Below are 24,316 nucleotides of genomic sequence, written 5' to 3'. Positions count from 1 at the left end.
CAACTTTTCAGGGAAGTTAGGAACAAATATACACAGGCAGTTAGAAAAGCTAAGGCTAGCTTTTTCAAACAGAAATTTGCATCCTGTAGTACAAACTCAAAAAAGTTCTGGGATACTGTAAAGTCCATGGAGAATAAGAGCACCTCCTCCCAGCTGCCCACTGCTCTGAGGCTAGGAAACACTGTCACCACCAATAAATCCACTATAATTGAGAATTTCAATAAGCATTTCTCTACGGCTGGCCATGGTTTCCACCTGGCTACCGCTACCCCGGTCAACTGCCCAGCACCCTCCACAGCAACCCGCCAAAGTCCCCACCATTTCTCCTTCACCCAAATTCAGATAGCTGATGTTCTGAAAGAGCTGCAAAATCTGGACCCATACAAATCAGCCGGGCTAGACAATCTGGACCCTCTCTTTCTAAAATTATCTGCCGAAATTGTTGCAACCCCTATTACTAGCCTGTTCAACCTCTCTTTCATATGAGATTCCCAAAGATTGGAAGGCTGCTTCGGTCATCCCCCTCTTCAATGTGGGTGACACTGGACCCAAACTGCTACAGACCTATATCTATACTACCCTGTCTTTCTAAGGTCTTCGAAAGCCAAGTTAACTTCTTTGGGGTAGGGGGCAGTACTTTGACGTCCGGATGCCCGTAGTAAAATGCCTGCTACTCAGGCCCAGAAGCTAAGATATGCATATTATTAGTAGATTTGGATAGAAAACACTCTGAAGTCTCTAAAACTGTTTGAATGATGTCTGTGAGTATAACAGAACTCATATGGCAGGCAATAACCTGAGAAAAAATCCAACCAGGAAGTGTGGAAATCTGAGGTTTGTAGTTTTTCAAGTGATTGCCTATCTAATATAGAGGGTCTGTGGGGTCATTTTGCACTTCCTAAGGCTTCCACTAGATGTCAACAATCTTTAGAATGTTGTTTTATGCTTCTACTGTGAATGGGGAGAGAATAAGAGCATATGGAGTCAGATGACTGAGAAAATGACATCACGCGCGCTCCCATGAGAGTTAGGTGTGTTCCTTTTCATTTCTGAAGACAAAGGAATCGTCTGGTTGGAATATTATGGAAGATTTATGATAAAAACATCCTAAAGATTGATTCTATACATTGTTCGACATGTTTCTACGAACTGTAATAGAACTTTTTTGACTTTTCGTCTGAACTTACTGCGCGAGCACAGTGCATTTGGATTACTCGACTGAACGTGCAAACAAAAAGGAGGTATTTGGACATAAATATGGACTTTATCGAAACAAAACAAACATTTATTGTGGAATTGGGATTCCTGGGAGTGCATTCCGATGAAGATCATCAAAGGTAAGTGAATATTTATAATGCTATTTGTGACTTCTGTTGACTCCAAAATGGCGGGTATCTGTATGGCTTGTTTTGATTATTGAGCGCTGCACTCAGATTATTGCAAAGTTTGCTTTCACCGTAAAGCTTTTTTGAAATCTGAGACAGCGGTTGCATTAAGGAGAAGTTTATCTATAATTCTGTGCATAACACTTGTATCTTTTATCAAAGTTTATGATGAGTATTTCTGTAAATTGATGTGCTCATTCACCTGAAGTTTTGTAGGCAAAACATTTCTGAACATTACACACCAATGTAAAATGGGGTTTTTGGATATAAATATGAACTTTATCGAGCAAAACATACATGTATTCTGTAACATGAAGTCCTATGAGTGCCATCTGATGAAGATCATCAAAGGTTAGTGATTCATTTTAGCTGTATTTCTGTTTTTTGTGACGTCTCTCCTTGCTTGGAAAATGGCTGTGTGGTTTATCTTGTCTAGGTGCTTTCCTAACATAATCTAATGCTATGCTTTCGCTGTAAAGCCTTTTTGAAATCGGACACTGCGGTTGGATTAACGAGAAGATTATATTTAAAATGGTGTATAATACTTGTATGTGTGAGAAATTTGAATTATGAGATTTTTGTTGTTTTGAATTTGGCGCTCTGCTATTTCACTGGCTGTTGGCGAGGTGGGACGCTACCGTCCCACATACCCCAGAGAGGTACCGACCATTTCGAATCCCACCGTACCTTCTCCGCTATGCAATCTGGTTTCAGAGCTGGTCATGGGTGCACCTCAGCCACGCTCAAGGTCCTAAACAACATCATAACCGCCATCGATAAGAGACATTACTGTGCAGCCGTATTCATCGACCTGGCCAAGGCTTTCGACTCTGTCAATCACCACATTCTTATTGGCAGACTCGACAGCCTTGGTTTCTCAAATGATTGCCTCGCCTGGTTTACCAACTACTTCTCTGATAGAGTTCAGTGTGTCAAATCAGGGAGCCTGTTGTCCGGACCTCTGGCAGTCTCTATGGGTGTGCCACAGGGTTAAATTCTCGGGCCGACTCTCTTCTCTGTATACATCAATGATGTTGCTCTTGCTGCTGGTGATTCTCTGATCCACCTCTACGCAGACGACACCATTCTGTATACTTCTGGCCCCTCTTTGGACACTGTGTTAACTAACCTCCAGACGAGCTTCAATGCCATACAACTCTCCCTCCGTGGCCTCCAACTGCTCTTAAACGCAGGTAAAACTAAACGCATGCTATTCAATCGATCACTGCCCGCACCTGCTCGCCCGTCCAGCATCACTACTCTGGACGGCTCTGACTTAGAATACGTGGACAACGACAAATACCTGGGTGTCTGGTTAGACTGTAAACTCCCCTTCCAGACTCACATTAAGCATCTCCAATCCAAAATTAAATCTAGAATCGGCTTCCTATTTCGCAACAAAGCACCCTTCACTTATGCTGCCAAACACACCCTCGTAAAACTGACCATCCTACCGATCCTCGACTTCGGCGATGTCATCTATAAAATAGCCTCCAACACTCTATTCAACAAACTGGATGCAGTCTATCACAGTGCCATCCGTTTTGTCACCAAAGCCCCATACACTACCCACCATTGCGACCTGTACGCTCTCGTTGGTTGGCCCTCACTTCATACTCGTCGTGAAACCCGCTGGCTACAGGTTATCTACAAGTCTCTGCTAGGTAAAGCCCCGCCTTATCTCAGCTCACTGGTCACCATAGCAGCACCCACTCGTAGCACGTGCTCCAGCAGGTATATCTCACTGGTCACCCCCAAAGCCAATTCCTCCTTTGGCCGCCTTTCCTTCCAGTTCTCTGCTGCCAATGACTGCAACGAACTGCATATCTCCCTCACTAGCTTTAAGCACCAGCTGTCAGAGCAGCTCACAGATCACTGCACCTGTACATAGCCCATCTGTAAACAGCCCATCTATCTACCTACCTCATCGCAACACTGTATTTATTTATTTATCTTGCTCCTTTGCACCCTAGTATCTCTACTTGCACATTCATCTTCTGCACATCTACCATTCCAGTGCTTAATTGCTATATTGTAATTACTTTGCCACCATGGCCTATTTATTGCCTTAACTTACTTAATTTGCACCCACTGTATATAGACTTTTTGTTTTCTTTTGTTGTACCGTATTATTGACTGTATGTTTTGTTTATTCCATGTGTAACTCTGTGTTGTTGTATGTGTCGAATTGCTACGCTTTATCTTGGCCAGGTTGCAGTTGCAAATGAGAACTTGTTCTCAACTAGCCTACCTTGTTAAATAAAGGTGAAATATATATATATATATTTTAAATCTGATATTGCTACTATGCAAACAACCATTTGGCTGTACCATTTACATCCACTTAGCAAAACTTAGCAAAATATTGATATATAAAATGAATATTGATATGTGTGGTCGTGACATACCACAACAATATGTGACCGTATCAAGTGTCCACCACTTAAATATCTAGCGCATGCATCTGTTTATGTACTGTACATGTGCACTTCACTCAGGTTGCATGGCCTTAACTTATGTATGGAATTCTATGTGATAACTGCATGTGTAACAGTATATAAAGTATGCTAATGTACTGGTGTGAAGGCATTTGGACAGTGATGTAAAAATACTTTAAAGTACTACTTAATTTATTTTGGTGGTATCTGTACATTACTTCACTACTTATAATTTTGACAACTTTTACTTTTACTTCACTACATTCCTAATGAAAATAATGTACTTTTTACTCCATACATTTTCCTTGACACCCAAAAGTATTGTCCATTTCAAACACTTATCAAGAGAACATTCCTGGTCATCCATACTGCTTCTGATCTGGCAGACTCACTAAACACAAATGCTTCGTTTGTAAATCATGTAAGCGTCATCTAATATTTATTTATTAAAAAAGTATCTGGACACTCTGTTAACCTGGAATTTTTCATTATTGTAGGCTACTACCACTTTTAGTCTTTAGCACATGACCTCATGTGTCACGCCCTGACCTAGGAGAACTGTGTTTTCTCTGTTTAATTAGGTCAGGCTGTGTAAGGGGTGGGCATTCTATGTTTTTGTTTCTATGTTTTGGCCGGGTATGGTTTCCAATCAGAGGCAGCTGTCTATCGTTGTCTCTGAATGGAAGCCATACTTAGGCAGCCTTTTCTGTTTCGTTTAGGTAACCTGACAGAACAGTTGGCTGTCGTTTTGTTTCTTTGTCTAAGTGGTTCATTTCATTAAACTTAAATATGAGCACTCAACACGCTGCGCCTTGGTCCCCTCTATACGACACCCGTTACATCATGTGAATCCTTAAAGAGATGGGTGGGGCTGACTTAAGTGGTTATGAACAATGCTGAATGGGTGTAGACAAAGGAGAGCTCTCTAGTAGGTACCAAAATATTCAAAGGCCCTTTTCTCAAAAGAGAGTTTACAAGTGTATCAACTTTCAAAGTAGAATTACTTTCCCACTGTTCCTCTGAAATGCCATGTATGATATACCATTTTGAAGCTCTGAGTCTCTACTTTTATCCAATGTAAAAAACTGAAGTTCAAATTGTGCTACATAAGACCAAATCCAGGTGGTGAGTCACATATCAAAACAGCTAATCGCTACACATAGCCTACATCAGTGTCACCATACTAGCTAACATAAAGTCAACGTAGCTACTAGAACTAACGCATTAGTAAACCCGCTACAATCATGCAGTACAGTATACAGTAAGCAAACAGTTTAGCAGTTACACCGGTGGGCCTCGTGCAACCAAATTAATAAAACCAAAAGCTCACCTGTAGCTAGCTCTCTCTCACTCTCTCTTTTTTGAAGAAATTAATTTGTTCAAAAAATTGTCTTTGAGTCAACTACTCACTGCATTTAATGCACTGCAGTGCTAGCTATATATAGCTTATGCTTTCAGTACTACATTCATTCTCTGATCCTTTGATTGGGTGGACAAGATGTCAGTTCATGCTGCAAGAGGTTGGAGGATGTCTATGGAAGGGGTGAGAACCACGAGCCTCCTAGGTTTTATGTACCCAGAGGAGAATAGAAACTAGCTGTCCTCCAGCATAGATTCCCAAACTCGGTCCTGGGGTCCCCCCGGGTGCACGTTTTGGTTTTTGCCCTAGCGCTACACAATTCAAGTAACCAACTCATCATCAAGCTTTGATTATTTGAATCAGCTGTGGCGAGTTCCTCCTTTCACCGAGTACAGTTGTACCATCTGATCCGAAACATTATCCGACACTCACTCACTCACCTGCTGCCTGATATTGATGCTTTCCCAGATATGAAAGTCATTCAGCATGAATCAGATTAATAATCATCAGAGATGGCATGATCCATTTCTTCCCCACCAACTGAGTTTATTTCATTCAGATCTTGTAGCAACACTGACACAGCATGTGCATCCATTCGTCTTGGTCTTGCCATTGTAAATGATGCACGCTCTCACTGTGTAGCCTAATCCAAATAGGCCTAGAGTAGGCCTCGGGGGACTGATATAGGGTACACCGTTTTAAGATTAGAATTAGAATAGATGAACACTATAGAATGGCCCTCCCTGTTCTTCATCCGCAAATGGTGATTACAAAATTATCCATTGTTCGCTTAACCTCACTCATCAACTCACCCATTCTGGAGGAAACCTGGCACCTTCCCTATGGTGAAGCATGGTGGTTTCATCCTTGATGAAAACCTGCTTCAGAGCGCTCAGGACCTCAGACTGGGGCGAAAGTTCACCTTCCAACAGGACAACAACCCTAAGCACAGAGCTACGACAACGCAGGAGTGGCTTCTGAACAAGTCTCTGAATGTCTTTGAATGGCCCAGCCAGAGCCCGGACTTGAACCCGATCTAACATCTCTGGAGAGACACGAAAATATCTGTAGAGTGATGCACCTCATCCAACCTGACAGAGCTCAGGGCAGTTCCCTTGGGCCGTTATTCTTCTCTATTTTTACATGATTTGCCACTGGTCTTACATGAAGCTAGAATGACTATGTATGCAGATAATTCCACACTCTACATGTCAGCACCCAAAGCTAGTGAGCTCACTGAAATTCTAAATAATACATTCTAAACATATCTAGCCCCGGAAATTGCCTGAAACAGTAAGGAATTTTAGGGACTCATCTGTCATAAGTGGTTATTATTAATTGAGAGGTTGTCATCATGATGACAATGTAGTACAAAAATTGTGTATAAGTAACAAAACATACAGTATCTAGGTGTATTACTCTTTGAGGAGAATATGAGCTTTCCTTGCAACAATAAAGACTTTTCAGAACATGAAAAGAGTTGTGGGGTAAGGACTAAACTTTGTGGTACACCAGTCCTTATTATATACTGGGATGTAGAGCACGGCAATCAATTTCATCTGATTCTGTGAATTGATATGCTTTTAATTAACACAATTAGAGGGTACTTTAAATCCTTATAGTTAATGTAGTTTTCAAATACATCAACATATTTATTGTACTAATAAAAAAGGAAGATTGACATAATGATTGAGTGGATATTATAGAGGAGCCACATCCAATGTAATTGGCCTTATTAAAAGGCATACATATTGTAATGATCAGTGTTAGTTAACCAAGCTAGAAACCCAGTGAAGTAGAATATTAATGACCAAAGATAAATATACCCATCTGCTGATGTTGATTAATGGAACCATGCTAACACTATTACCTGACAGAGCAGAGCAGCAAATTGAGATGTCACCCTGCTCACATTAGCAGGCATAAGTGACTTGCATTGTGCTGCTGTCAGTCAGTTTTTGGTGTTGTTTAATTGTACAGTTTGCTTTTAATTTGATTGCTCTTTGAAAAACATTTGCAAATGGCCTTATCCAGTACCTCAAATTCTTTCTGTTTAGATTTGTTTTTATTGTATGCGTTGGACTAAATTAAAAAAAGGAAGAAAAGTAAATTGGCAACGTACTAGTATTTCAAATACAACAACTGCAAATTCCCCAAGCGTTAACACAATACATCATGTAGGGAAAGGGAAAACCTAGTCAACTGCACAACTGAATGCATTCAACCAAAATATATCTTCTGCATTTAACCCAATCCCTCTGAATCAGAGAAGTGCAGGGGGCTGCCTTAATCGACCTCCACATCACTGGTACTAAGCGAATTGAGCATGATTGTGTTTCATTAATACATATAATTCTCTATTATATAGATTTCCTTTTTCGTTCACAATAGAGAGGAGGTATTTTCTTGCTGAAAGAGGTAAGCAGTGGCGTGTATTCATGGATGCTAACAGAAGCCAGGCTTCCCAAAACATTTGCCAAGAAAAAAAGAGAAAAACATTAATTAATTGATCTTTCATCTCTCTGTTTCATAATTTTTCTTCAATTCACAAAAAGCTGAATGTATCTCACCCGGAGAAAGAATCCGAGTCAGCGAAACAGTGCCCATCTATCTGATGCTGTCTGGTCAAAGATAGTATTATATTGTTGCCGCCCGTAGCATTGGATGCAAGGGAAGCCAGCGAGCCTTTGGCCTACCTTTTTTTTTAAGTATAAAATAATAGCCAATCAGTGTTGAGCTAAACTGAGAGATGCACCATGCAGAAATCACTCCACCATTTCCTGGTTTCCTAAATAGTTTGCCTAATTTCAGTTTATGTGATAAAACAAGCAAGTATAGTGTAGAGAATCATTGTACCATCTAAACCGCTGTGAAATATATTTTCCATAACCAAAATGATTGTATTTTCAGCTGTTTGAAGCTGGTATAGTTACAAAACAGTAAAATATGCAAAACAAAACTTAAGAACGGGAAGCAAGGAAATAGCACACACAGAACCAATCTACCACATTTTAGACTTGCTTTCAATGCGAATGACAGATCTATAATGCACATTTCTATGTGAATTTGGTCGGGTCGCCCAAAAGGTTACATAATGCAGTTTTAACTAGCTGGCTCATAGTTGCCCATAAAATGAATATTCTAGCAAGCAAGCATTTTATCCAGGTAACCTACAACAACAAAAACTAAAAGCGTTTATTACTATTACGACAACATGAAAGAGAGGAGGATGGCATTGGCGTTTCTCTACAAGTGGTGTGAGTCAACATGTTTTTTCTACTTGCAAGCATGCACACGCACCCACACACATAACACACACACATACACAAAGAAATCAGTACAATGGACATCCACATCATATTTAGCTTACGTTGATTGGACTAAATCTGTTTTTGTATCTTTTAGTTGTCACTGTATTAGACTAAGCATAGGTGAGTTTTTTATGTTGAAAAGTTAAAATTTAAATAGTGCTGGAATATTGGAGGCAGCGTCTGTTTTCTTTGCGACTTGCGGTAGCCTAACTCTCCATGGTTCTAAATCAATACTTGTTTGGTAGTCCGAAAATGTCGGAAACATTACCTTGCTTGACCATGCTGTTAGGCTTTGTGGACTTCACCGGACAGATGTTGCTCTCCGGTTCTGTGTGGTTGAATTTATTCTGCCACTGTGTCTTCTTTGTCTTGCCCTTAGACCTGTATATCACGGTGGCAAGGCATATGAACTAACTGGTTATAGAGCAAATAAAATAACTAAATTGACCCAATTATCATCAACCCAATTAACATATAGGTTGTAATCAGTGGTGGAAAAAGTACCCAATTGTCATACTTGAGTAAAAGTAAAGATACCTTGTTAGAAAATGACTCAAGTAAAAGTCACCCAGTAAAATCCTACTTGAGTAAAAGTCTAAAAGTTTTTGGTTTTAAATATACTTAAGTATAAAAAGTAAGAGTAAAAGTAGAAATCAATTCAGCAACTGGGTGTAATTTGATACTGTCATGGCATTGCCATAATAGACTCATCTCAAATATCCAATTGGCTTTGGTTCTGTTTTACTTTTCATTAAATAAAAAATTGTTGTTCTGATTGGTCAAAGCTGGGAAAGCCGGGAAGTTGTGCAAATAAGTGGTCAAAATGTATTTGTTTCAGCATTCGAAAATGTTTTGTTTTGTTTGACTGCCATGATCTATGCAATTGACATCAGAGGATGCCAAAATATTAAACTGCCCAAAATTATGTTGAAATCCTCTGTCAGGAATAAGAAAATAATCACAAAGTTTTTGCTACGGAATCATATCAAGTGATTAGAGCCATAGTGACAAAAGCTCATGGGATATTTCAGAGGATGTGGTAATTTCCTTTGAATAAGGGGTCTTTATTGTGTGTACTATGCATTCTCTACAATGCATGACAGGGTATATATAGTGTACTGTACCTTTCGTCTGTGGGTCTATGGGAGCGTTTACACAGGCAGCCCAATTCCAATTTTTTGCCAATTATTTGCATATCTGATACCTATCTGATCTTCTCCCTAATGTGTAAACAGCAAAACACAACATGGAATCTGATCTTTTGACTCCGATTTATACCACCTCTGTATGGCTAAGTTTACACAGGCAGTACAATTCTGATATTTTTCCAAATGATTGGCAAAACATCTGATCTGATTGGTCAAAAGACCAATTAGTGCACAATTATCAGAACTGGCTACCTGTGTAAACACAGCCTATGTGGATCTGCATCCTGATCCAAACCAGATCTTCCATATGCAACATCATGACCTGCTGTAACTATGACAACCATCTAAAGACGTAAAGGAACAGAGACAGGAAATGAGCATTGCATCTGTGTGCTACTTCAGAGGCTACATCAGTGTTAATGGGCAAATCTGATATGGGTGTGGACAGTCAGAAAAAATATTGGATATAGAAAGAAAATCCAATTTGGGTTCTTAGGGTGGCTGTGTAAACAGTGCCTATGTGGCAGTTGTATGACCACAATTAGTAAGTTGGGGGATGTCAGATTTGGCACACTCAGAGGTATTTAATTAACTAATGTTCCTATACAGGAGGTCTAATAGCACAACATATACAGCTTTGCATTTCCTTACCTACTAAACTACACTTATGCCCACACACACCTATATTATCTTCGGGACTGAAGACGGCTGGCTATAAGTAGAACACGTAGTGCTATATCTATAATAATACAATTATGATTCACAGTACGATGCAATATCTTGACAAGCTGAAAAACAGCACCAGGACCACACTACATCTTGGGGTTACACTACCAAAGAGAAAAGCTCAAGTATCTAGTCTGTGATGGAGCGAATAGCCCTCTCTGCATCTTCAACGCACAGTATCAACCGCTGGGCGTCACAAGGGCGAAATGTAATTCCTTCATCTACATTAGACAAAATGTCCAGATAAGTGGTAGGGGGGTGGAAAATGATAGCACACTACAACAGTGTGATGCATTTTAGACTGAAAGATACTGAGCTCTATCCAGAGAACTACCCACAAAGAAGCGGACATTGCAGGAGAGAAATAGGCCAGCCGTGTAATTTTCTGAAGTGACACAACAAGCGTATTATGCACTCCTTATCTTTACAGGAGGAAAATGTATTTTGCAGTGCTAGCTGTACAGATATAGGCAGCTCCTACATGTTTTCGGCATGGATACACTGGTGCATGCTGGGACATCGGAGCTGGCACATTATAGTGCAGCTAATGTGATTGTGAGGAATTAGGTAGGGGTTAGTCTTGCTGATCAATCGCAACAGGAAGCCTAATTTCTTAGGTTAATAACATTAGAATTAGAATATTGGGCGTTCGGAGCAGGGACGGACTGGGACCAGAAATCGTCCATGGCATTTCTAACACACACATTTTTTTCCCCTTGAGGACCCCACACCAGCAAATGTTTTCCTTAAAGCTCCCATTACAAGCCAGATAAATATTATTATTAAGTTAGACAGGCTCACTAGACTAAAAATCGATTAGCCCATCTGGCATTTCAGGCAGATATAGCCAGTCTGCCCCTGGTTCGGAGCTATAAATAATCCACTGACCTGATAGAACATAGTGGTTGACCTACTATAAGCCAAAAGCTAAAGGACCAAGGAACTATTTGCTCATTTTTCAGTTATCACTATTTAAGGTAAATGTCAACATTAGCATTATCTAGCGTTTTCCTTTCAATTAAAGGCAATGTTTTATTCCTATAGCTTGCACCTGTCAATATGAGACAATGTGATAATAATTCCTAGCAAGTCTAGCTGGAACTGTAGTATGACAGCAGTTGTAACATGACAGGCAGTGCATAAATTGTATTTGCTTTACAATTGTGTGTGAAGCTTGATATTATTAATGCACTATATCTGTCCAATAGAGAGTTAAGTCAACACTAACTGTCATATCAAATCTGTTTTGATCAGAATGGACTCCATTTTGTATGAGTCTCTTTTACTGTAGTAAGAACAGGTGAGTTTGAATGTACGGCTTCAGAACTCTTAATTAGCGCTCACACTTTGCTACTCGAGTCTGCCGAATTAAATAAATAACAGCAAAGTCATTTGAGAAATTAATCTGCCACCCCGCTGAGTGCTGCTGCTGCATACACTTTACACATTTACACTTGAAAGATTACTTCTCATTTCGTACATTTGCTTAAGAGTTGTAGACCAACCACTGACTGAGCCAAAAGCAGTGTGCAAACCAGTCTTTCTCCCTTTTCCAATTTCCCTTTGAAGGATGGAGTGGTTTTTGAAACCTACTCCACACACACAAAAATCAGTTCAAATAGTATACTCAAACCACATCACTGAGGCAGATTCACTCAGAACAGCCTTTTTTATCAATACAAGGTGTTTTGTGTGTCACTAAGCAGGTTTCCATTGACCTAGGTTTATTAGAGCAAGTCGCGAACAACATCATTGTAGATATAGGAGAAATTTCCTAAAGATCGACAACATCTCCATCCGTTCGACAGGGTGTCACGTCCTGACCAGTAAAAGGGGTTATTTGTTATTGTAGTTTGGTCAGGGCGTGGCAGGGGGAGTTTGTTTTGTGTGGTTCGGATATTTTGGTTTATGTTCTACATTTTCTATTTCTATGTGTTTATCTAGTTTTTCTATTTCTATGTTGGGGTTTTGGTAGGACCTCCAATTAGAGGCAGCTGGTTGTCGTTGCCTCTAATTGGAAGCCATATTTAGTTGGGGTTTGTTTCACTTGTGTTTTGTGGGTGGTTGTTCCTAGTATAGTCTGTGCACCTTACTGGACTGTGTTCGTGGTTTGTTTAAGTGTTTTTTATTTAATAAAGTAAAGAAGATGATCAATATACCCGCTGCATTTTGGTCCACTCCTTACGACGCCCGTGACACAGGGGTGGATTTTCTTTACTGCGACAAATGATTATGGGAACGTGTTTTTCGAATACATTATGACTGTCATTTTTTTTTTTCCTTTAGGCCCCCACACCGGCCTGTGATGTCATCATGTAAGCATAACTAGTCACATTTTCCTGCCTTTATGTACATATCTACCTCAAATATCTCGTGCCCCTGCACATTGATCTGATACTGGTACTCCCTGTGAAGCTTAGTTTTTGTGTATTTTATTCCTCTTGTGTTACTTACATTTGTTTTACTCTGCGTTGTTGGGAAGGGCTCACAAGCAAGCATTTCACGGTTATGTCTACACCCGTTGCATTCGGCGCATCGGACAAATACGATTTGACTATAAAGCTCCACTCCACATTTAATTCTAAATACCTACTGCTTGCAAAATCTGTTTTTTAAAACTATAAAATAATGTTTCTTTGCAGGACAAGGATTGTCCTGACTTTCAAGAATGCCTGAATTGTTTTGCCCTGCTTTTCTGGTTGGCTGGATGCAGGTTTCAACATCCAATTATTTGTTCAAGTTTGACCATAGCACCATGGCACAGACCGTGACGACTTGAGTTGATTAGAATATGGCAATTATTGCATTCTATCCATGCAAGCTTTCGCAGGATACCTGAGACATGAAACCTATAGGTGGGAGGGCTTACAGGCTGTTGACAATTTATTATTGTGGAAATTGCCTAAATGGGTAATGGAAACACTTCAACCATGTATTCTTTTGTTTTTGTCAGACGTCCAGCTTTTTTTATTGACACAAAGTTCAATGGAAAAGCACCATAGCAGGCAATTGTTGCATCTATTTCTATGCAAACGAACGATTGTTGACAAATGGTCAATATTTATATTTTCAACATTCCTAAAACTTACATTTTTTAAAAATCAAAATACTACTCATGTTACAGACCAAGTAGTAAAGTTTATGACACAAATGTTTGCTTTGTTTCATCTACAGATGGGTAAGGCCAAAGTGTCATAAATATGCCACCTTTGATAAATTATTTCTCAATTATGATTTTAGATTAAAAATGTAAAATATATGTAAACAATCTTTCCAAACAAAGCACCATCCTATGGTAAAAATTGTTTTGGAAATCACAAAAATCATGGTCTTTTTTTTGTCATCTCAGTGCTCAAATGGATGGCAATGATTTCACAGCACAAACAGTTTCCTATATTTACACTTTGACACAACTCCTACGTACTATGCACATATGATCTTATTGAAATGAGACCATACAGCTCAATATCACTTTCTAATTAACTTGTCTCATTGGTCTGAAACGCTAGGCTCCAGTTAGATGGGGCATTGAGTTTGCACGAGTGGGTGGGCCTTCTGACACCACCAGCTGACTTGGCGAGTCACAGGCAAACAGAAGGAAGGCATGCATCATTATTGTGGATTTTGTTTTGCCCAAGTCTCTGCTTAGATGTAACCACACATTAACCCTCTGTAGTAGATGTTCTTATGATAATGGGTTGCTAGTTTGTTTCTATTGAAGTGTTATGTGTACTACCTCATGTCTACAATCAATAAACTATATACATCAAAGTGTCCAACAAAGTTCCTGCAAATTGCTTTAGAAAGATGTATCGAGACCAGATGAATAAAACAAGGGTTTGCCAGCCATGTTGAAAACCAGCACTAATCCAAAACATTATGCTTGGTTCTGTGTTCCAAAATGGCTGCCGGCAGTTCCTGCCCATCGTTAACCATTATGCAACAACTCCGGCGGCACTTTGACATCTTCATGTAGCCCAATTTCCAAATATGATGCAGACCTTTTTGATATTTATTGAGGAATCAGCAAGTGCTATTAGCTTCTGTTCTGAGACCAACAAGCAGCCAAGACTGAGCATTACTCATGCACCCGCTGTATCATAGAGACTTTGGCCTATTACGTACATCTAATTGTATCCCAAGGATGAGTAATGACTGTGCCATTTTCTTATTCTCAATGAAGCCAAATTTCTTAATCATGCGTCAGCTGTGACAAACTCCAAACCAGTGAAACCCAAATGGCCCACAGATATATTTGAAATCAATTTAGGGGTTTGTTTTCATAAAGGAGTATTATGCAAAAGAGCATGGAATCAAGCAAAATGGTAATTTTCTATTCGGTTATTAACTAGCGGTTGTATCGTAATAAAGTTGAAAGAAAAGGTAGGTGGCAAGTCAAGATGTCCTAAATTCAGTTGGAAGAAAAAAGAAAAAAAGAAAACGAGACAAAAAAACAAGTACAGCAAAAAAGGCAACAACAAACACTTCTACAAGCTGCCCCCACATACACCATCCCTGATGTGGACAAATCAAAAATAACTAATCAATCCTCCTCTAACTATAATGGAAGAGGCTTGAATGAACTTGCCCAATCACTATGTAACATCATCAGAGCATCCTTAACTGACTAAGACTACACCCACTGTCCCTGGTTGACCCGGTATTGGCCCTCCCTTCCGTCCTTCAAGCACTGGGCCCGGTCGCTCATTTGCATCAGTTAGGAGCGAGGACTGCTTTCCCTCTCCCTCTCCTTAATCAATATGGACTTCCACTCGAAGCGTTCCGAGGCACCAGGACGACAAATGATTAGCAATAATTTTGTTTAGGTTGCCACCAGGGGAAATCTAACTCTCAGGTTTAATGTCCTGTGTGACACAAACTAAGAGGAAGAAAAGGGATCTCCCAGAGAATCTGCAGATCAGCAGTCCGCTTCATCTTCTTCAGAAGATTGGGAGGGAGGGAGGGAAGGTAGTTCACTGTCATCTTACCCAAATGACATTATGATGGGAGTTTGTTCCTTCCCGTCCCGCGGAGATTGGCAAGTGGAGGGCATGATACAGTTCATCAGTCAGCTAACGAGGTTGACACTCTTTACCTTGGTCAAATTCACTAGGATCGAAACGAAGAGGGACCCACCTGAATTTGTCCATTAAGAAATGCTTGTTTTGTGTGCACTAATTAATGTGACTAAGTTGGTGGTTGAAAGGATCAGGGCCAGGATGCCATCTCTCTCTATGTTGATTGTCACATGACTTGACAATTATTCGTTCACCTACTGAGTTCTTCAGTAGAGATGAAAATCAGATTGATTTGGTAATAACAAAGCGTGAGAGAGTGTGATATTTCCTGATCAACTCACAATGATGGTTCGGAAAGAAATTAAATCAAATAAACATTTTTTTTATATATATATTACAAAACATTAATATCTTAATCTACCACCCAAGGTGAGACGTACTGAATATTCATGCAATGCTACTGAACCATCGACAATGGGCTACTTTGAGAAGCCCTTTCTGAAAATTGTACATTGCCATTCCAGAATGAAAAGCAATCTAAAGATGAGTTATTATTTCCAATGATGCTGTTTGTTAATGTCACTGCTGCATGTGTTGTTTCAGCTTACATTTCCATGTGTATTACTGTATACTGTAGCCTGTATTGAACTATACTGACCACACAGATTCCTGCACTTTTAATGTGAAAATGTAATGAGACACAGCAAAAACTCAATAATTCTAATAGAAAGCCCCCCGGTGGTCTTTGAAATCATTAATAACTGTGATAATTTCCCCACTGGACACTACATGATGTATGGCTGTTTATATCTCACAGACAGAAGGAAATAAGAAGTTGGAAGCAGTGAATACTGTGTGGACAACAACACTTATCTACAACTGGGATGAAACGATACGTCACGGTCACAGTCTTATTTTCATCTAAGTACTGTATTATTGAGTGTGCTAATTACTGAAACGGTAAGACTTTTTCAATGTTGGTTTTACTGTATTGTTGACGGTTTGGAACTCGAGGTGGCAATTTGTGATCACAGCTTCAAGCTATTTGATTTTGCTTTATGTGTGTGGGTTTTAATTGGGAGTACTAAAACATACCTACTCCCTTGATGGAAACATCCACCAATGTCATTGTAACGAAAGTTAAAACTGCATGCTCCTTTCATGTGAGGAAAAAAGTGTAAAAAATGGATACAATCATAGATATAAAAGAATGTCCTCACAGCCTGATTTTGCTTCTCCCCAACTGACATCTGCCACCTTCATAGAATGCGGAAATGGAGAATCATTCATGACACTGATAAAAAAATAACTACTTCTGGTATTTCAAACAGCACACAACAACATGGCAATAAAAACAGTAACAATAAAAACAGGACCTCAATGAAACACGTCAGCACTGCCATTGCTCAAGATGTTACCCAAGCTATAAAAGATACAGTGGAAAATGTTCTAATATACTGTACACTGTAGAGTTGGTAAAAACAGGTATGTCAGCAGCAAAGGACCAACTCCTTCGAGTCCAGGTGAGAGTGATGAAGGGGCAGACACTAAGAAAAGAGATTGAGGTGGAAACTGTTTAATGAATGGGTATTGGAAACCCTAGGTGGAGGCAGTGCTGAAATGCTTACTCGTCTGTGATTAATGACTACTAGCCTGCTGTAATAGGTACCAAAGGGACTTCGGCTGCCTGCCCCTTTTTATAGAACAGCCCCAAAAGAGAAAGAGATGAACTCCCCATTACAGTTCCTCTTCACCGAAAAGTAGGTCTCAATATGGGCGCCGCGGCCGAGAAGCTGATGTGTTGTAACATTTTATGCAAACCGCAAATCGTTTTGTTGAATCGAATGAAAAGTGTTTCTTGCAAAATAACTGCATTTTTCATTACTCAACATCCAAAACTCACAATGGCCAAGACAGTTGTTTACTGTTGTATAGTATTGAGGTGTCAGGAAAATGTCTTAGTTCAGTGCATCATGTCCCTTGTTTAGAAGAATTGTCAATGGGCTCCAGAGTGGCGCAGCGGTCTAAGGCACTGCATCTCAGTGCTAGAGGCATCACTACAGACCCTGGTTCGATTTCACTGTATCACAACCGGCGGTGATTGGGAGTCCTGTATGGGGCACACAATTGGCCCAGCGTTGTCTGGGTTAGTGTTTGGCAGTTATTAAAAATTTGAATTTGTTTTTAACTGACTTGCCTAGTTTAATTAAGGTTACATTCTAATGGGAGTTTGATTTAGAAGTCCTGGTCTGATCTCTTATGAAGTTGAATTTGGGAAAGAATTATTGTTGAATCATAGGTTCCATTGTCCTCAAAATTATGATATGTTCTGGGTTCATAGTTCATTTATTTACTCATGGTCAGTGTGAATTTATGCTCACCCTCAGAAATTCTCTGTGGGATTTGTACTTATTTTAGGTACAGTTGAAGTCGGAGGTTTACATACACCTTAGCCAAATACATTTAAACTCAGTTTTTCACAATTCCTGACATTTAATCCTAGTAAAAATTCCATGTTTTAGGTCAGTTAGGATCACCACTTTATTTTAAGAATGTGAAATGTCAGAGTAATAGTAGAGAGAATGATTAATTTCAGCTTTTATTTCTTTCATCACATTCCCAGTAGGTCAGATTCCCAATGGGTCAAAGATCGTACTCAAAAAAGTACGATCTTTGTCCCAATGTGCAGTTGCAAACCGTGGTCTGGCTTTTTTATGGCTGTTTTGGAGCAGTGGCTTCTTCCTTGCTGAGCGGCCTTTCAGGTTATGTCGATATAGGACTCATTTTACTGTGGATATAGATACTTCTGTACCTGTTTCCTCCAGCATCTTCACAAGGTTCTTTGCTGTTGTTCTGGGATTGATTTTCACTTTTCGCATCAAAGTACGTTCATCTCTAGGAGACAGAACGCGTCTCCTTCCTGAGCGGTATGACGGCTGCATGATCCAATGGTGTTTATACTTGCGTGCTATTGTTTGTACAGATGAACGTGGTACCTTCAGGCATTTGGAAATTGCTCCCAAGGATGAACCAGACTTGTGGAGGTCTACAATTTTTTTTCTGAGTTCTTGACTGATTTCTTTTAATTTTCCCATGATGTCAAGCAAAGAGGCACTGAGTTTGAAGGTAGGCCTTGAAATACATCCACAGGTACACCTCCAATTGACTCAAATGATGTCAATTAGCCTATCAGAAGCTTCTAAAGCACCATCATGCCTCCTTAAATGCGGAAGACACATTTCAGTTGAAGGCATTCAGTTGTATAAGTGACTAGGTATCCCCCTTTCCCTATTTACATAAAAATATATGGAGGATTGGAAATGATGCAGACTATTACATTGAAGAAGCTACAATCTATCTGCGATATTAAAGCTGATCTACCCCTTAAAATTAAAAAAAATGTAATTTTAAAATAGCGTTAGCACTGTTCCCATAGACCTCCAGTAATTGCGCTAACACTCGTTAGCAATTGCACTAATCCTGGTTAGCAACTTACTTCAAATTGAACTTGGAGACATAAAAATGGTATCTACGAGTTCATCTGGCTCTGGGGAGGTAGATAAAAGGCTTCATTACCAAAATCCCAAACTATCCCTTCAAAGACTTGCGTTAGGCTTTATATCAGTGGGCTAACAGTATTTGTGTTGCACAAATGACAGTCACACACATATAGTACATACATGCCTGTGCTCTTGTCTTGTATGTTTTCAATGTGTGTGTGTTTGTCTGTGGTAAAATCTTGGCACTGTCTGTGAGGCTAATAACCCCAGAAGGAGCCCTATTTGAATCAATGCCAGCTCTCATAAACATGCTGAGAGACTTTTTAACACACTGATTTGGAAACGTACACTTGTTAGTCTATGACCGCGATGCATACAGTGGCAAATAAATTATTCATATCTCTTTTTGTTCTACACTGTACCTATTCCTTGGAGTAAAGAGCAGAGTGCATCTTGGAATCCTATTACAATCCATTTGACTTTAAAACAACTTTGACTGTGTGTGTGTGTGTGTGTGTGTGTGTCTGTGTGTCTGTGTGTGTGTGTGGATGGATGGATGGATGCTGCACAGGTTATGGAGTAACACTATCTTGGCTGCTTCCTCCCAAATAAACATTCATCTTTGCACTCCCTGCACGCTTAGCCCAAACACAGAAATTCACAGAATTAATCTTACTGTGGTCCGTATGCAGTCAGGTACAGAAATTCAGAAAAGCAACTATTTATTTTTCAAGGTTATTTTGGAGATTCCACCTGGGTAGAGTGGAAATGCGATAAGGAGGACATGTTTTATTTTGATTTCCATAACAGAGATTTACATGCTATTTTGTTGTTGTGCCCTTTTCAAATACTGTGTAGTATTCTTGTATAGTGTTGGAGATTCTTCATTACGTTCACAAGAAATATACAGCTACAATACTGCTTGCTGATTGGTCAAAGTGTTAGAATAATGTCAATATCAATTGACAGTCACATCTTTGTTTTTAGGTTTCTATCTCTGTCTTATCCTACTGTAATGATAATGACCTCAGACTTTCCGGAAATAACATCTCAGTAATTATGTGTCTTGCACAACCTAGCCTCGAATATACTGCTACCATTCTGTCACAACCCAACAAACAGAGACATTTCACCATTTCAAACGTTTCTGTCCTTTCACTCAAAAATTACGTAACCCGTCTTTCTTCTCTTCAACACAGCGAATCAATCTGTCTATGGCGCCTTTGTTCAAGTTTTTTTCAGATGGGGTCTTCTGTACAGAATAAAATAAAAAGATTTGGATCTCAGATTAATTGAAGAAGTGCAAGAAAGAGAAGAGAAGCAGTGTGATTGTCCCAAGACCTGGACCAATAATAGTGTCTTGGCTTCAGGGACTCCTCTGGATGTGTCTGTAAGCCTCCAACAATGGAGGGAAAAGAACCAAGTGGTAGCCATCATTGACACCAGGCCCACCCAGCACTGACTAGTTCCATTGTGCCGTGGTACCTCTATTAATTCGTTTTGGCATCATGGAGCTGGTAAACAGATTGATTCTGGTCTTCTGTCAGTCTGTCCACCCAGGGATCACTATTGTATGTGAGGGGAACCTGCAGTTTGAAGTTCTATCAGATGACACAATTTTTGGGAATTTTGTTCACGTTTTGAACAGAAAGGTACCATTTTGTAACGGTTTGCATGGATACAGTCCGAATCCAGAGATTTAGTCAATTTACTTTTAATGTTGACATCTTGCTTGTCAATCAGAAATTATGATTAGGATGGAACTACCTGTCTTGTGGGTTCGGTAAATTATTTTGATTCCATTTATATAGCTATATGTTTACATCTTGCAGTGCACAGTAACTGCCACTTTGAGAAGTGACGAAGAAGCTATTTTGACAGGCATTGTAGGTGGATCCAGATGCTGTAATTGCCATGTCCCTGAGATGATTAAAAAAAAACAATTGTTTAAACAAAGTTCTCGAAACTAAAGGCTTACAGAAGTTGAGAGAATTTGGGAGGGATTTATAGAAATCCATACAAGCGCCAACATCTATTTGGAATCATGGCATCTGGCCTTTCTTGTTTGTGAGAACATAATGAACAAATTTTCCCAATCATTCCCAGTCGAGCAACTTCTCACTTGCTATCCAAACTCAGATTTCAAGGTAGCCGTGAAAAGGGTGGTGGCCGTAAGTCAAGCTGCCATCTGCTGTGGCACCTGCGTCATTCCATTCAGACGGGCCCACCACCGGCTCGCCGAAGATATCCCTCACAGCACCGGGAACCTGTCATACATTCTTTATGATGGCCTGACAGGCGGTCACGATTCAGCTTGTTGGGGAAGGGAGACAAATGCAATGCTGCCAATATATCAACGGAGACAGGGCAGATTTGATGACTGGTGGCCCTGCCACGACAGACCGAACCAGCAGCATCAGCAACCTGTTGGTGTCCACCGTGATCCTGACTGATAAACAATCTGTCTGCCCGGCCTCAGTCTCCCCGGTCCTCCGAAATCTGATTCAGCTGCTGATGGAACACGACATGAAAGGATGGTTTTCCAAGTGCTTCTGGAACAAGAGAGCACCCGTTCAAAGTGAACAAGTGTCAAGCTGAGTAGTTATGGCCTTAAAAAACAGGCCATGCATGGTGTTTCTATGGATATACAATTACAGTCTAAATGGAAAGGTTTGTAGATAGAAATGTTGCACTGATGTGTGAGAATTCCATCAAAACACTAAAATCTTCACATTACACACTCCGTATCTAAGCGTGAACACATATACAAGATTTCCAACAGATTAATCAAGGCATACATCATCAGTTGCCGGGGTATCTTGAGGCCATTATGAAAATGTCTCAGATGAAGTTTAGCATATGCCCAGTGACCCATATGAGCTAGTGTCGAATTAGCGTAGCATTAGCGTAGCATTTGCGTAGCATTACCATAGAACTAGAGTAGCAGCTACACTGGCACTTCCTGTTAGAAGACAGACGGAAAGGCAGCTGCATGCTAAAGTCCTCATTTGACTCAGCAAAGAGAGAAGCAGAGTGCTGATTCCGTGGAATCCAGCCTTCTCGTCAGTGAGGCCAGCTCTGACCATAGGAAATGAAACAGCTCATTTGATGTCAAAACTTAAACGCTGAACAGTAGAGGGAGTAGAGGCATGAAAGGGAGTAGAATTAACTTTACGAGGATGTAACATGGGGGTAGGGGAGATCTCTGTAGATTAGCTTGTGGGTTTTAAACAAGTGATTATGTTTGTTATGTTCTATCATATAATTCCTAAAATCATACACAAACCACATAATGAATATACAGTACCAGTCAAAAGTTTGGACACACCTACTCATTCAAGTTTTTTTGACTATTTTCTACATTGTAGAATAACAGTGAAGACATCAAACTATGAAATAACACATATGGAATCATGTAGTAGCCAAAAAAGTGTTAAACAAATCAAAATATATTTTATATTTTAAATTCTTAAAAGTAGCCACCCTTTGCCTTGATGACAGCTTTGCACACTCTTGGCATTCTCTCAACCAGCTTCATGAGGTAGTTACCTGGAATGCATTTCAATTAACAGGTGTGCCTTGTTAAAAGTTAATTTGTGGAATTTCTTTCCTTCTTAATGTGTTTGAGCCAATCAGTTGTGTTGTGTCAAGGTAAGGGTGGTATACAGAAGATAGTCCTATTAGGTAAAATAGTAATTCCATATTATGGCAAAAACAGCTCAAATAAGTAAAGAAAAACGACAGTCCATCATTACTTTAAGACATGAAGGTCAGTCATTGCGGAAAATTTGAAGAACTTTGAACATTTCTTCAAGTGCAGTCGCAAAAACATCAAGCGCAATGATGAAGCTGGCTCTCATAAGGACCGCCACAGGAAAGGAAGACCCAGTTACCTCTGCTGCAGAGGATAAATTCGTTAGAGTTAACTGCCCCTCAGATTGCAGCCCAAAAAATGCTTCACAGAGTTCAAGTAACACATCTCAACATCAACTGTTCAGAAGAGACTGTGTGAATCAAGCCTTCATGGTCGAATTGCTGTAAAGAAAACACTACTAAAGGACACCAACAATAAGAAGAGACTTGATGGGGCATGAAACACAAGCAATGGACATTAGAACGGTGAAAATCTGTCCTTTGGTCTGATGTGTCCAAATTTGAGATTTTTCTTCCCAACTGCCGTGTCTTTGTGAGATGCAGAGTAGGTGAACAGATGATCTCCACATGTGTGGTTCCACCGTGAAGCATGGAGGAGGAGGTGTAATGGTGTGGTGATGCTTTGCTGGTGACACTGTTGGTGATTTATTTAGAATTCAAGGCACACTTAACCAGCATGGCCACCACAGCATTCTGCAGCAATAAGCCATTCCATCTGGTTTGTGCTTAGTGGCACTATGATTTGTTTTTCAACAGGACAATGACCCAAAACACACCTCCAGGCTGTGTAAGGGCTATTTGGCCAATAAGGAGAGTAATGGAGTGCTGCATCAGATGACCTGACCTCCACAATCACCCGACCTCAAACACTTGAGATGGTTTGGGATGAGTTGAATCGCAGCGTGAAGGAAAAGCAGCCAATAAGTGCTCAGCATATGTGGGATCTCTTTCAAGACTGTTGGAAAAGCATTCCTCATGAAGCTGGTTGAGAGAATGCCAAGAGTGTGCAAAGCTGTCATTAAGGCAAAGGGTGGCTACTTTGAAGAATCTAAAATGAAAAATAAATGTTCCTTTGTTCAACACTTTTTTGTTACTACATGATTCCATATGTGTTATTTTATAGTTTTGATGTCTTCACTATTATTCTACAATGTAGAAAATCATAAAAATAAAGAAAAACCCTTGAATGAGTAGGTGTGTCCAAACTTTTGACTGGTACTGTACGTATTAACAAGTGATAATAATAACACTGGGATTGGACGGACAAACTACTGTTCAGCAAGGGAAAATATTGAGAGACAAGTAGGCTTCACTGTTCCCCGGGCGCCGAAGACGTGGATGTTGATTAAGGCAGCCCTCCGCACCTCTCTGATTCAGGTTGGGTTAAATGCGGAATACACATTTCAGTTGAATGCATTCAGTTGTACAACTGACTAGGTATCTTCTCCTTTCCTTTCATGCTCCCTCTCAGTTTTGCACTTAGTAATGAATATTATTGATGAACATGATACTGAAATGTGTTGTAAAATAATGATCTTGTTCGACACAATACTAATCATGAGTTATGGCAATATTTTAAGTGATAAACATACAATAGTTTCACCACTCTGAAGCATTTATCTGGTAATAGGAGCTCCTTACACTAGGCTAGACTCTCTGTGTGTTCTACATAAATGTTGTCAGCTCTCATACTAATGAATTATCCATTATTCATGGCGAAGCTCTAATTGAGCACATTCTCCAGTGCACATTGTCTCATCTGTCATCCAGTGTTGG

Source organism: Salmo trutta, chromosome 8 (assembly GCF_901001165.1).
Source record: "Salmo trutta chromosome 8, fSalTru1.1, whole genome shotgun sequence".
NCBI lineage: Eukaryota > Metazoa > Chordata > Actinopteri > Salmoniformes > Salmonidae > Salmo > Salmo trutta.
This window is presented reverse-complemented; position numbering follows the sequence as displayed.